The sequence below is a fragment of the Protopterus annectens genome, chromosome 8.part1 (assembly GCF_019279795.1).
Source record: "Protopterus annectens isolate FY-2018-M chromosome 8.part1, PAN1.0, whole genome shotgun sequence".
NCBI lineage: Eukaryota > Metazoa > Chordata > Ceratodontiformes > Protopteridae > Protopterus > Protopterus annectens.
Window position 1 is genome coordinate 496,742,462 of NC_056742.1, and position 13,604 is coordinate 496,756,065.

The following is a 13,604-nucleotide window of genomic DNA, read 5'->3' on the forward strand; positions in this document are numbered from 1 at the left end:
GTTTGAGGCCAGTAATCCTCTTTCTGAGGTACTTCTGTGGCCTTTTCAGCTGCTGCAGATGTCTTTGTGAGGTACATTTCAAATGGGGCATTGTACTCTATAATGGGTCTAATGAGTGTCAAGGAGAGAGAAACAATGACCTCTTCTTTCTTGGATGAGAAACCTTTTGTGATGAGGTGTGCCACATAGAAGGATTTCCTGACTACTGTGGTGATGTGATTATCAAAGGAGAGACTACTGTTCACCTGGGTCCCAAGGTCTCTTATAACACATTCAGCATTAACTAGACCGCCACCTATGTGGTAGTTCATGAGTACAGAGTTTTTACCAAAGGGGATGACAATGCACATTTTTGGCATTGAGCTTGAGGCCATGGCTCTGACACTAGGCATCTGTCTCAGTAAGGCCCTTCTGTAGGCTGTCCACATAATTTGGGGACTTGACTATGGCTCCTAGTTTGCAGTCATCTGCGAACTTCGTTAGCAAAATGCCTTCTGTGTTGGCCTGTAATTCAGAGAAGTAGATACCAAACAGGAGCAGTCACAGGACTGAACTCTGTGGTACTCCACTTGTCACTGGTTTGAAGTCAGATTTGGAGTCTGCAACTTTTACAGTCTGGGTTCTGACAGTGAGCCAATTGGCAACCCATCTAGTGATGTAGGGATTTATAGCTAGTTTATTGCATTTAGCTGTAATTCCAGAATGGGGGATGATGTCGAAAGCCTTGGCGAGTTCAAAATAGGCTATGTGAACCATCTTACCCTTGTCTACAGCTTTGGTGACTGCCTCAAAGAAGTCGATCAGGTTCAGAAGGCATGATCTGCCTTTCACAAACCCAAACTGGGTGGGGTCCAGAGTTTCGAGGTTACCAATGTCTTTGTTTATGAGTTCCATGATGATAAATTCCATGGCCTTACAGACCAGGCTCGTCAGGCTAATACAGCAATACTTCCTGGGATCAGTGGTGGCTTCCCCTTTGTGGAGTGGGATAACTGTTGCTGTGCGCCATTCAGTGGGCACAAAGCCTGATGTGAGGCTATGATTGAACATGGTGCTTAGGTGGGGAGCCAGTTCGTTCTGAAGTTCGTGTAAAATGTAGCGTGCATTGGCTCACCTGCTGAAAGACTACTTTCCAGGCAATCTAGAACTACGCTACCTATTTCTTCAAGTTTGTTACAGCATAAATCTGAGAACACTAAAACCATCAAGGCTCAATTGTTTAAGAAGTGTAATATCCAGAAAACTAGTTACAAGAGATGGAGCAGATTACTTCGTCCATTGAGGGAAAGTGAGACAGTATGAATTCAGTCAACAAAAGGTTTTGATCGAATAGGACAGATTACAGACATCTCTGCCAAGCCAAGATCCTACTTGGTAAACTCCGAAGGTGTGGAGTATAGGAGGAATCGCAGACATCTTCTTCCTGTACCACAATCATCATCATCATCATTGCAATCACAACATTGCTTCCGTGATGCAGACTCTAAACCAAAGGGTGAATCAGATACTGTTTCAGTCCAGAATGTGTTCAAACTTCTGATTCCATCCCAGTAACTGATTCAAACATTCCACAGATTAATCCAGCTACAGAAACTGTCCCAGTTGCTAACTCCAATCCCCAATTTTATGTCGCACGTTAGGGATGAATATCTAAACCGAGTGTGAAATGCACAGCAACGTGGATTGTATTTGCATGTATATTTAGTGTTGTATAGTGCATGATTGTGAGTTTTCTGTGATTTCTACGTGCTGAATAGTCTCATAACAATTATTTGATCTAATTCTCAAAGAGGGAGGATGTAGATCATAGAGTAAGAGTCTGCATGCTATACTATATCTTTAAGAAGCATGCGAGGCTGTAGCTGCACGCGTATATATATTCTGACATGTGCATTCCATGTGTGCCATTTTGGAGAAGCAGCCAGAGACAACGCATGCATAGCCATAGTCATTCATTTGTATATAAGTTACCTGAGTAAGTCTTTACAGTTATGTGTTTGTATATAATAAAGCTGCTTCAACAGAACCCACAAAGACTCGTTTATTCGTGTCCTAAACACGAAAGCGACAGGTGCAGAGCATCTTTCAGAGAGAAGAGACGGTAGTTAAATTCCTTGGAGAAGTTAGTTTTTGTTTTGTCATTGAATGGTGAAGTTGAATTCCTGTGCCTCATCATCTGAAGGGGTAAATTGTCTGATGTGGTTTGTTGAAAATATGGAAACAGGAAGATTATAGCCCATTCAGATATTAATAAATCATGGTGCTAATTGTCATATTTGATTACTGATATCACAGAGTACTTCCACAGTGAAAGTAAATTATTTTATAATAATAGAGCAAAAAAGTTCCAGATGACCACCATGGCTTAAAACAAGTTTAATTAGACAAACGCTTTCATGTAGAACAAACTACGCTTTTTCGTCTTCAGTAAAGCTAGCAAAATGCCTAAACATTTTATAATCAAGATCAATCAATTAAAATCAATTTAAACAAATCGTTTAAGAATCAATTTAACAATTAAAATAAATCAAACAATTATCAAATGTTGCATTTATTTAAAAGAGCGAGCTTCTAGCTCAGGTTTAATACAACCATAATTATTCAAACCAGGGTGTATATGTGCTTGCAACTTTAATATCCACTTTAACTCAACGTGTTCTATTTGATTATTAAGGTTACCCCCGCTCTTATCACTGATAACAATTTGTATAACTCTGACCCTAAATTTATGTGAAAGAAACCCTATTTTTATAATAAAGTTGTATTATTTCTGCAAAGCATTGCCATACTCAACATGAAATCCTGGTATAAATAAATTCCTTATCCATTTGAATAAAAATCTTTCCATCTCTTAGTACGATGATTATCCCCTTATCCTTTTAATTCTGAAATTTAAAGAGAACAGAGTGAGGACTTATTGTTATTTGTTGGGGATCTACAGGTATGATGTGAGCTTTTGCTTGTCATATTCTGCCCCTCGAGCACTATTGTCAACCTGGTTTGCAAGTAAGATATTATGTTACATCCTTGGATATTCAGACTGAGATCAAACTTAGATTATAATTATACTAATGACCTTCAAAATCTTCTAACCTGGTCAGGGTATCCTTAATATCTGTCTAACCTTATCAGGGTATTCTTAATATCTGTACGACCTGGTCATGGTATCCTTAATATCTGTATGACCTGGTCAAGTTATCCTTAATATCTGTCTGACCTGGTCAGGGTATATTTAATATCTGACTGACTTGGTCAGGGTACCCTTAATATCTGTCTGACCTGGTCTGGGTATATTTAATATTTGACTGACTTTGTCAGGGTATCCTTAATATCTGTCCAACCTGGTCAGGGTATATTTAATATCTGTCCAACCTGGTCAGGGTATCCTTAATATCTGTCCAACCTGGTCAGGATATATTTAATATCTGTCTGACCTGGTCAGGGTTTATTTAATATCTGACTGACTTGGTCAGGGTATCCTTAACATCTGTCTGACCTGGTCAGGGTTTATTTAATATCTGTCCAACCTGGTCAGGGTATCTTTAATATCTGTCTGACCTGGTCAGGGTATATTTAATATCTGTCTGATCTGGTCAGGGTATATGTAATATATATCTGACCTGGTCAGGGTATATGTAATATCAGTCTGATATGACTGAGAGTTGCTTTGACACTCTTGGATGTTTACTTCTTGGAGGAGGATCAAATCAAAGCCTTGTTTGTGTTTTGATGTAAATACATTATATCTTCTAACACTACAGAGATAAGTGTGGTTATGCGATATACTTTTTCCTGCTATGTTACGGTGTGTGCATGGCTCTACACTGCTCATCAGGACCATTTGCCCATTTGCCATGCTGACCTTCCACGATATATTAATATATCAATGAAAAATACTAACTCACAAAACTGTTGTGCTGGGGAGTGCTGATTAAACACCTACTATAGCTACCAATGTTAAGGCAATACATTGCTGGAAAATCATCTGTGATTTAACGAATTCATTAGGTTGCAGCGGTGTAATTATACATCCATCCCAGAAGGGCTTTCTCCTCCATCAATTATTGCAAGATTTTTCTAAGTATGATGGGAGGATAATATAGCTAATGTACAGTAAACAAAATGGAATGTATGATGATTTAAGAGAACAGAGGCCCACAGCCTAGTGATAACATACAGTATATATGTAAATGAAACACATTTTATCACCTCAGTAAACTGATGTGAGTGTAATTCATATTAAGCAGTTTTCCACTTATTTTCCATTTTTCATTTAGAAGCCTTTGTAATGTCTTGCTTGGAACGGTCATTAGTAGCATTCATGTATACTGAATGAGGTGTTGTCCATTGCACAGCGTATCACATGTCAAACTATGCTTGGTCAAAGTCAATCCATTGACCAAGCAACCCAGTGGAAACAATACTGACAGAGATTTAGTGACCTTAAAATAACACACTAGACCAGAGGAATAGTGACTTTAGATTTAATTATTATTGATTATGAGGGGTGTAGGGGATGCTGTCCTCTATATAGAAGCTGTATTTGGCTTTGCTCCAGTTCACTAGAAAGCTTGATTAGATTGTCTGTTTGTTCCTTTCACTTCCAGTAATAGTCTTTGATATACTGCACTTCAGTAACCCGCGGTAGTGGTGCTGCGGTAGCGTTGTCGCCTCACAGCAAGACGTTGTCGCGTTCGATTCTCAGCTAGAGAGTCTTCTGTGTGGAGGCATACATGAATGGGGCGTGCCTTCATTGAAGGTTGTGCATCAGGGCTGGTAACTCAGCACATAAAAATCCACTACCAAACATTAGCGGACCGGAGTTCCGCTGTGGCGACCCCTAACTGGGATAAGCTGAAAGACACAACAACATACTGCACTTCAGTGTTAAACTATTTTTTTTTACAAAATGGATGCACATGTGAATGAAGGAAATCATAACTGGATAAATGAAAACAAGAAGTGCAGACCCTTTACACCTGCTGTCATTCAAAAGAAAGAAAAACAAAAGAAAATGAAAAACTATAAAGCAATGTTTGCAAAGGGCCAGCACAGTGTTATCTTATCCATTACATTTACAGATGGTTTCACTTATGGCAACCTTCTCATTGCATCTCTTCCCTGCAGGTCCAGGTGAATGAATGGCTCAGTTCCCCTGCTGCAGGTGTAGGTGAGAAGGATGAAGGGCCTAGCTGTACCTCACTAGACCACATCATCTCCTGCTGCATGTATAGGTAAGAAGGATGAAGGGCCTAGCTGTACCTCACTAGACCCCAGTGTCCCCTGCTGCATGTATAGGTGAGAAGGATGAAGGGCCTAGCTGTACCTCACTAGATCACAGTGTTCCCTGCTGCAGGTATAGGTGAGAAGGATGAAGGGCCTAGCTGTACCTCACTAGACCACATCATCCCCTGCTGCATGTATAGGTGAGAAGGATGAAAGGCCTGGCTGTACCTCACTAGACCACAGTGTTCCCTGCTGCAGGTATAGGTGAGAAGGATGAAGGGCCTGGCTGTACCTCACTAGACCACAGTGTTCCCTGCTGCAGGTATAGGTGAGAAGGATGAAGGGCCTGGCTGTACCTCACTGGATCACAGCGTCCCCTGATGCAAGTACAGGTGGAAAAGATGATGGGCCTCGCTGTGCCTCATTAGATGGGGGCTCAAACTCTCACCAGCACAGAGCCCAACCCACAAATCTGAAGGTACATGTTGAGCAAAGAAGGTACTTATAGTAAACAACTGACTTTTGGATGTTTAAAGCGTCTTTTCAGAAACTAGTGGTCAGCTGAGTAGCTCATTTATGCCAAATGTCCTCTAATATGTTTTTAATGAGACTCAAATAAAACTCTATAAATATTAGGGGTGTGGGGGGTGCAGTCCCCCACAATAGGAAGTTCAAGGTCCGGTATGTTCGATATTATGAGCGTTCGCAATTTGTGCGATTCGCTCATATGATATAGACCCTTTTCAGGAAGGCTGTGCCCTTTTCAAGTTTTACAATTTATGTTCATGGCATTGAAAGGTTTTGGAATTAAATATTATGCTAAATATAATGTATGAAGAGGAAACACGTCATTAAATAGTTTATAAATTCATTTTTGAGCAATACAGATACAAGTAATAATAATTATGCTCCCACAAAACTTTGTTCAAGATGAAGATCCTAAATGAAGGCCTGAAATGCATGCCCTGTTGTTTAATGGCTGTACATCGGTACCATGAAAAGCTTGTGCACTACATGTGAGGTTTACAGGTCATAAACCTGTACTGTGTAAATCTCAGGTACTGTCTGTGATGTGTAAAGGCCATAAACCTGTACTGTGTAAATCTCAGGTACTGTCTGTGATGTGTAAAGGCCATAAACCTGTACTGTGTAAATCTCAGGTACTGTCTGTGATGTGTAAAGGCCATAAACCTGTACTGTGTAAATCTCAGGTACTGTCTGTGATGTGTAAAGGCCATAAACCTGTACTGTGTAAATCTCAGGTACTGTCTGTGATGTGTAAAGGCCATAAACCTGTACTGTGTAAATCTCATGTACTGTCTGTGATGTGTAAAGGCCATAAACATGTACTATGTAAAGCTCATACTCTGCATGTGACTTTAGAAGCCATGAACATGTAATAAGTAAACGTTCATTCACTGATTGAGATTTTTAGAGGTCATGAGCACTCTGTAAATGTCTGTAAAACTCAAGCAAAAACTGTGATTTTTACAAGCCACAGACATCCACTATGCAAATTTTGTGCTCAGTTTGTGAGGTTATATGCAACAGACATGTACTATAGTAAAGCTCACATGCTGTGTGTCATATTTAGAGGCCATGAACATCTACTATGTAAAGCGCACACACTGGCTGTGATGTTTAAATGCCATAAACCTGTGCCATGTAAACCTAACACCCAGTCTGCAATATCTGTAGACCATGAACATGCACTCTTGTAAAAGTAATGTGCTGATTATGATGTCTGGAAGCCATGAGCATGTACTACGTAAAATCTATACACTGTGTTTGAATATTTAGTGCCATTAATTATGCATTCTGTAAAGTCCATGTGCTGCTTGTGATATTTGGAGGACATGAACACGTGCTATGCAACGCCCATGCACTACCTGTGATATTGGGGGCATGGAAGTACATAATATAATGTACATGTTCTGATTATGAGGCTTTGAGGCCATGGGTATGTAATATTGTAAAGCATATACACTGCTTGTGTTGTTTAGAGGCCATTATTTAAACTTCATTGGTTTCTGGTGAAATTTGGAGGCATACATGTACTATGTATGTAAAGGCCATGCACTGCTTGTGATGTTGGTGACCATAGACATGCCCATGAGAGACCATGAACATGTACTATGTAAAGGTCATATGTTGTTTAGAGGTCACAATCATGCACTGTGTAAAGTGGCATGCTGTTTACAAGCTATCAACATATACAGTATAAAACCAATGTACTGCATGTGATGTTTAGATGCCATGAATAAGTATTATGTACCCCTCATGTACATTCTATGATATTTATAGGCCATGAATATGTCCTATCTGAAACCCATCCACTACTAGCATGTGTTCATGGCCTCTAAACATCACTCGCAGCACATAGGCTTTACACAGCATGTGTTCATTAGGCTTTACACAGCATGTGTTCATGCCCTGTAAACATCACAAGAAGCACGTAGGCTTTACATAGCGTTTGTTCACAGGTTCATAGGTGCTTACTAGGCTAATGGCCCTGGAGCCTTTACAAGACTAGCCCATAGGATTACCCTGGCATCGTGCCACCTGACCTTAGTTCCCAGTGCCTCTGTCGAATAGAACCACTGGAGTGATCCCCAGGGTGCATTTTCTATTTCCCATCCACTCATCAAGATTTCTCTTGAAGAGGGCCAGTGAGGTGCTCTGCTTGACATGGATGGGAAGTCTATTCCGTAGCATGGGCAGTCTGTAGGTTATGAACCTATCCCTCCAGCATGTTCTGTTCATTGTGGTAATGAGGGTGAAGTCTCTGGAGTGTGTGGTGCGGAGGGATTGGGATTTATTTAGATGCAACATTTCTTTTTTAGGCAAGGTTCAAATGACAAATTCACCACCGTAACAGGAACAGGAAAGCAAAAACGGGGGGTAATGCTACTCAATGCTAGAAGTCTAAATCTCAAAATGCACTCCCTTGAGGCACTCCTTAAAATGGAGAACATTGATATCTGTGCAGTGACTGAGACCTGGTTCAAGGCTCCAAAGTGCACCCCTGCATTACCAGGCTATAACTCATACCACAGTTTTCGGCCATCTAACCTGGACAAGAATACCAAAGGTGGAGGTGTGTCCATTTTCATTAAGGATATCCACACCTCCAGGCTAGTTGCTCAGCATAATGCACCCGAGGTTATCCAAGTGCAACTAATGCTGGGCAAAACTGCAATCCAAATTGTAGCTTGCTACAGATTCCCCACCATCCCCCAGGATGCCCACTCCTCTTTTCTTGATATACTGGAAAATATTAGGGTTCAACCAAACATCCTAATAATGAGTGATTTCAACTACCCCACCATTAATTGGGAAAACTACTCATGTACCAACTCCTTCGCTCAACACTTTCTGGAATTCATAAATTCCAATGCCCTGGATCAACTTATCCACATCCACACCAGAGGCAACAATATCCTAGACCTAGTCATTACCAACATGAGTGACCGGTGTTCCACACCTGAAGTCAACTCCTCATTGGTCCGACCATAAGCTAATCACCCTAGATATCCACATCCCACCCCCACCCCCATTAAGGAAACCACAGTAAAAAGCCAACTTCATGCTTCTTAAGACAGAAGTGGCGAACTTCATGACACCCATGCAGATGGACAATACAGTTACGACTGCAGAATCCTACACAAATGCACTCTATAGGCACTTACATGAGTGCATGGATCTTGCTATCCCAAACAGAACCAAGATGCTATCCTCAAAAAAAAGGAAGCCAATCTGGTGGTCCCCTCCAATAAACAAACTCTACAACAGAAGGAAGAAACTGCTGCAAAAGAGAATAAATTCCCATGAGTGGAGGAGCTCCCTGGTCACCCTCAGTAAGAAGTTAAAATCTCTTATAAGATCCTCCAAAGCTAGCTACGAAAACAAAATCACCGCTAATTCTAGGGACAACCACAAAGCATTCTATAGCATGTCAAGAATCTCAATGGCAATACTCAGATCTGCTCTGAGTTACAACACAATGGCACTAAATATACAGAACCAACTGATATTGCCAACATCCTGGCAGATAGGTTCAGTGCTAACTTTATCCCCTCTCACCCCCTAAAGGGCCCATCTTTATACCAGAAGAATGCAAAGTTCCTGTAATCACGGCTGCACAGGTAAAAACCTCATTCTCCAAAGCCAAGAACACAGCATCCATGGGACCAGACAACATCCCAGGCTGCGTTTTACATGAACTTCAGAATGAACTGGCTCCCCACCTAAGCATCCTTAGGAATTTGTATCTGCCAGATGGAGTACCAAAAGTAGTTAGAAATGAGGATTTGCAATCAAAACTCTTTGCATCCAAAACAGAAAATACAGTGGCATTCGGTATTAGAGCTGCCACTTCTTCAAATGTGCACATTGGATGATGCGGTCCTTTTAATGCTTTACTCAGATCTCATGGGTTAATGCATATTCTGATTTTGTCTGAGCCTTTCTTATGAGCAGCTGCCATGGACGAAACCCATTCAGTTGGTTCTGTGACTGGTCAAATCACACCTTGCTGCACCATTTTATCCAACTGACCTTTCACTTTATTTTGCATAGCTATCGGAACTCTTCTTGTTGGTCTGACTACTGGAGTGACCTCTGGGTCTAATTTCATGGAATACACAACTGGACGTTTGCCTAACTTGTCATCAAAAACATCAGCATACTCCGAGAAAATGACTTCAAAGAAATTAGAACTTGGAACTGCATTTATGTGATGTGATGAACTTCTTTAGCAAAAGAAAGCAGATTCATTCTCAAACTGTCTTTGAGACCCAGTTAAGATTGCACTGGACTTCGGACTACATAGAATAACAAGTTGTAACATTTCTTGGCCAAATAACATGAAAACATCACTGATCCTTCCATTTGAATTTCTTCACCTCGATAAGCAACAAGTTTCACACTACTGGCTACATCGTTAGTTCTCACTTTAGCAAATGTGTCTGCTGATATAACATTACACTTTGAACCAGTGCCTACCTTTAGCTTTGTGAATCTTCCATTAATCCGGACAGTACAAAATACTTCACTTCTTGTTAATACATTCACTGCGTCAACTCTTTCGCCAACACTAATACATCATCTACATAGAAAGCTGACCACTTTGGCTCTACTTGATCAACTTGCTTTTTTGTGTGACTTTTCTTTACAACTATGTGAAGCTTACTTGATTTGCATAACTTTTGGAAATGGTTCCATTTCTTACGTGTAACATTGTTGACCATATGCTAAGCACTTCTCTCTTTTAGACTCATGATTTGCACCACAGTTGCGACAGTTAACAATGAAGCTAGATTTGGGTTTTGCTGATTCATGCTTGTAATGCACTGAGCTGGTGCTTGCACCCTTTTTCGGATTTTCTGGAAAGCCACGTGCCTTCTTTGGAAACCCTATAGCTGCTATGTGCTTAGGCTTGCTTTTGTTTGCCATGTGTTGCATACTATCTACATGTGCTCTAGAGCCAGCTGAAACCATGCTCTTGTCACTCGCAAGCATACTTGTGTGTTTTTCTGTCACCTCATGGCTCTAACAAATCTGTATGCCTTTGCTCAATGTTAAATCACTGTCAGGAAGCAAAATCTTTCTCACAGCAGCACTGTTAATACCACATACAAGCCTGTCCTTTATCAGCTCATCTTTTAAATCATCAAACCAACATGCTTTAGCTCTGTTTCTCAAGTCAGTTATATAAGCTGCAAATATTTCCCCTGGTTTCTGATCTCTCTTGTAAAATAAATGCTTCTCTAATGTAATATTCATCTGGGGGGTTGCACATTTCTCTGAATTTGTGCTTCAAACACTTGGGGTCTTCCATTTACTAAGCTTGCACAACAATATGACGGTCTGCCTTTTCTCCTTCATATACTGCTGGTGCATACCCAAATGAACGCTCCCTTTCTATGGCCACTGATCCTGCTAGGTTTAACACAATGAATGCCCTGGTGCGTGCATCTCTATCTGCATAAGCTGCTTGTATAAAAAATATCGTACTCTTGCTTAAATATTCTCCAATTCTCTGCAATATTCTGATCAAACACAAGTGGTGGGGGCTTTCGAAATCCGTCTGCCATATTAACACATACCGGCAAAGGATTTTGCAAATAAGTATAAACATACATACATGCACATATGCCAAAAACTAATGCCAGTAATTGTCCAATGCCTTTGTGCTCTGAACTTATACTTTTGTTTGGCTTTTTGGAATTATGCGAATGAACAAACTCATAATACTTTCAAATAACTGCACTTTGTGAAAGAAACTTCTCGGGCATTTTAGTACTTTTGTAATATAGTTGGAAAGGCAAAAATGCTAAAGTCATTTATCAACATTTGGTAAAGTTATTTACCATCATCCTAAGAAACATTCGAGAACTTTACAATGTGACTGAACAACTCATGAGCACTGTGATACTCTTATGACATCGTCTTTTGCAAGAAAACATCTCTCATCAGTGTAAGAAACATGCCATGTAACTGCACAATGTGAATAAGTCGAACATCAGTTGCCCAAAACTCAATAACTTTTGAAGTAATTGAACTTTGCAAATAACTGCATACAGCACATGAAAATGTCCCTAAAATGGCAGTACCTTGCTAGGCAACTCTTTACAGGTCAAGAAGCACTCTGTAATGGCGGTACTTTGCGAACAGCCACACCCAGCATAAGAACTTTTTGAAATGGCTACACTTTGTATTTCACGAAATAGTTGCACTTTGCGTACAATAAACTCTTCAAAATACATGCACAGTTATAAGCACACTCTGTAAGCACTTTTACACACTTTGAGATACTTCGAATAATTTTAGTTATGCCCTTGATACAATATGAAGTCGTAGTTATGCCAAAACACAGCACTTTGCCAAAACACATGCAGTCGCCTTGCTTTATTTTTGCTTAATGTGCCCTTTTTGCCCTTATTATATTCGTTTTGCTCGTTTAAGCCCTTTTTTATGGCCATCATACTTTTCTTGTGCTTGTTTTACTCTAAACATGCCCAACTTTGTCTCAGACACACTCGTTTTCCTTTAAACATGCTAGTTTTTGCTTTAAGCATGCTCATTTCATCAAATACTTTTAAACATTTCTTTAGTTAACAAACTTTTTGTACTTTCTACTTGTCTGATAATACGGTTTGTGCCCTTGTAATGACCGTTTTCATCTTTCGCATCCGTTAAATAGTTTGCATTATTTCTTATCACCTTTGATTCTTTCTGGCTATGTTTATGCTTTTTTTCTTTTGGTTTTACCTTCACTGTCTTATTTGCACCTCATGGCTCCAAATATTCTTACTTCTTCGATCCCGGTTCTTACACCATGTTGCTTTCATGTCTAAGACATGAATAAAAGACTCTTCATGGGTTCTGTCGGAGCAGCTTTATTATATACAAACACATAACTATAAAGACTTACTTAAGTAACTTATATACAAATTAGTGACTATGGTTATGCATGCATTGTCTCTGGCTGCTTCTCCAAAATGGAATGCACATGTCAGAATATATATATACGTGTGCATGTACACCCTTGCATACTTCTTAAAGATATAGCATGCACACTCTTATGCTATGATCTACAGCACCTACGAAATGCTAATAGAGCTCACAACATAGAGGAAATCACAAGAAAAATGCATTCATTCTTTAGGAATTGTTTGTGCCTGCAGTCACCGCTAAGAACAGATTTGAGTTCCTGAACCTAGAAGGTGCAGAGCTGGAAATATCAGCCCTTACAATGACAACTGAGCCAAGTAAAGCCAAAATCTCTACTCTCACTGGACAGTACAAATTGAAGGGGACTGAAAAGTTTATGCTGCCTGTAAGGTCACAGCTTAAGACTGCAAATGAAAAACAGCACCATCAAAGGGCAATGATTTCACATATGGTTTTATACCTCTATTAGGTTGTGATTTAATAACAAGGTAGTCATGTGCAGAGCAGCTTTGCATAGTATGTAGGTACTTTTATTAGACTTTAATTGCCCTAATATCAAGAAACTGTTACTCATAGGACTTTTTAAACAGAATCAACTCCCTGTCCTTTGACCACATAGCTGTTCTCCCATCCACCCTAGTCTTTGTCTTAACTAATGCCCCTGACTCTGCTTTTGGACACTCGTTCATGGTCAGATGAGCTGCACAATGGTTGCTAAGGTGTTAGGCACGTTCAAAGTATTTTACTCTATTTTTGCCTTAGAATGAGAAGTGTCATGTCTCTGAGCATAGATATGGACAGTAAAGTTTCTCTATGCCAGCTGCTGTGCAATTTATACCACTACACAGATGATTTTTGTTGTATTATATGCGGTGGTGTTTGTGTGGTGTGATAATCTGTTTTTGCTGAGATTAAAGTTATAA